The 2,500-nt window shown below is 49.5% G+C and overlaps 1 protein-coding gene across 1 annotated transcript in view; it reads right to left on the bottom strand.

Moving 5' to 3' along the window:
- LOC145404327 (insulin gene enhancer protein ISL-1-like) overlaps positions 1 to 2,500 on the bottom strand; it is a 47,692-nt gene that overhangs the window by 15,898 nt on the left and 29,294 nt on the right. The window lies entirely within an intron of this gene.

The raw sequence follows: 2,500 nt of genomic DNA, 5'->3' as shown, positions 1-2,500 counted from the left end.
TCTCTGTCCATCCATCATTCTGTCCATCCTTCTATCTATCTAATTATCTGTCTATCTATCTCTAGCAAGAAATAGATAATCCTCATCTCGAAATTACCAAAAAAATTCACATCCCCGAACATTCCATTAGTTCTGTTTGAGTTACCCCTCCTCCCTCGTCTTTCTCAGTATGGGCGGTGAATATTGGTGCCAAATTTGCGACACTCTCAGACGGGTATACCTTAGCAGTGTTATGGGGATGAATGTTTATGCATGGTGATCTCTTTCTAAATATGCAGAATGTGATGGTAGCGGTGGTGAACTATCTCTGTCTTTAATTCTCTCTCTCTCTCTCTCTCTCTCTCTCTCTCTCTCTCTCTAAGTGCAAACCCCCTCCCCCTCCCCTTCCATTACCTCTCTGATTATACCCACTGACTAGCCCCACCCACCTACCCACCTATCCTCCTACCTACCTACCTAACTCCCTTTACCACTTACCTATTTTTACTTATCCTTCACTCCCTTTCCTCCAGTTGTCCTACCTACCTACCTACCTACCTACCTGCCTACCTACCTACCTACCTACCTACCTACTTACCTGCCTATTCCTTCTTATCACACCCCACAAACTAGTATACTCTTTTACTTACAAGAAAAAACACGCCTTTGCTATGTAATATGGATTTCTATATTGGTCTTTCTATATTGGTCTTTTTATACTGGTCTTATTACATTGGTCTTTGCGTATTTGTGACTCGCCAGCGGATTTGGTGCAATGAGGCGCCGCGTGACTCCGCCCCATTTATCCCACACACACTGATTAAGTTCTAAATAAGCGCTCATGTGCCAGACGCAGCCCCGTGCATGACCTCTACCGTATTACCTTCCCGCTCAGTGCTAGTGTGTGGTGACGTAACAGCATGAAGGGAGAATACCAGACCCCTCCCCTGGGACGGTAAGGTCTGTGTGGTCTGTGTAACTCTATAAAAATACTAGATGGAAAGTAGATATGATCACCTTTTACTTAATCCCTCCTCAGCGATCCCTTGGCACACCTTTCTTCATTCCACCCACACGTCACCTTCCCCTTCCTCCCTCCCCCTCCCCTTACCTCACCCCTCTCTCCCACTCCCCTCCCCCACCCCCTCTGTCACCCTCTACCTCCTCCACTCCCCTCCCCCTCCCCAAACCACATCATTTCATTCCTCGCTACTTCACTCACTATCATACCCACCTTCATTCCATCCTATCTTCACCCCCAACCATCTGGCCATCATCATCATCATCATCATCATCATCATCATCATTTCTCTCTCTCTCTCTCTCTCTCTCTCTTCCTCCACCTGCCTCTCCATCCCACCGCATCCCTGCCTTCATCCCAACTCTACTCTCCCTCACGTTACCTCCCCTCCTATCCTCTCTCTCCTCCCTCCCCTCCCTTCCTCCCCTTTCCACCCCACCCCTCCCCTCCCTCCCTCCCCTCCCCTCCCTCCCTCCCTCCCAAATATTGACGTAGTTGCTAATGACTCGCATCTTTAGAGGTGAATTGTCGACCAAACAGACACCCGGTTCGGCGCCCATTGATCACGGCTTAAAGAGAGAGAGAGAGAGAGAGAGAGAGAGAGAGAGAGAGAGAGAGAGAGACAGACAGACAGACAGACAGACAGAAAGATAAAAACAAACCGAATGAGAATGAAGACACGAAACGACCCAAAACCTTAACACTTTCTTCCTTTTCCTTATTCTTTGAGATAGACAGATAGACAGATAGATAGATAGATAGACAGACAGATACATAGATGGAGGGATAAATACATAGACAGATAGATAGATAGATAGATAGACAGACAGATACATAGATGGAGGGATATTAATAGATAAACATAGACAGGTAGGCAGGTACAAAGAGAGAGAGAGAGAGAGAGAGAGAGAGAGAGAGAGAGAGAGAGAGAGAGAGAGAGAGAGAGAGAGAGAGAGAGAGAGACAGCACCTTCCCCAACCATTAGATAGCATTTAGGATAGTGTCTCCAGCGATATCGGCCCAGAACGAGATGGGGAGGGGAGGTGGGGAGGGGACGGGAGGGAGGGAGGGAGGGGGAAGGGGCTGAGGAAAAGTTGAAGGAGAGAGACAGAGAGAGAGAGAGAGAGGGAAGATTAAGTGAGGAAAGGAGTGTAGGAAAGGAGAGAGAGAGAGAGAGAGAGAGAGAGAGAGAGAGAGAGAGAGAGGAGGAAGAAGGAAGGGAGGGAGAGTGGGGTGGGGGGGAGCAATACATGTGGCGAAGGTAGGGGAGGAGAAAGAGGGGGAGAGGGAGAAGGGAGAAGAGAAGTAGGAGAAATGAGAGGGGGAGGGGAAGAAAGGAGGAGGGGGAGAGAGAGAGGGGAGGGGGAAAGAAGGGGGAAGGGGAGAGGAAAGAGATGAGAGGGAGAGAGGGGAGGGGACAGGGATAAGGGGAGGGGGAGGGGAGGGAAAGGAGAAGGGGAAAGGGAAGGGGGAGGGGAGGAAAAGGGGAGGGGGGAGGGG

Source organism: Coenobita brevimanus, chromosome 63 (assembly GCF_032717465.1).
Source record: "Coenobita brevimanus isolate Jiangsu-jjx chromosome 63, ASM3271746v2, whole genome shotgun sequence".
In the NCBI taxonomy this organism is placed as follows: Eukaryota; Metazoa; Arthropoda; class Malacostraca; order Decapoda; family Coenobitidae; genus Coenobita; species Coenobita brevimanus.
The sequence above is the reverse complement of the archived record's forward strand: the minus strand, read 5'-3'. Positions and strand labels throughout refer to the sequence as shown.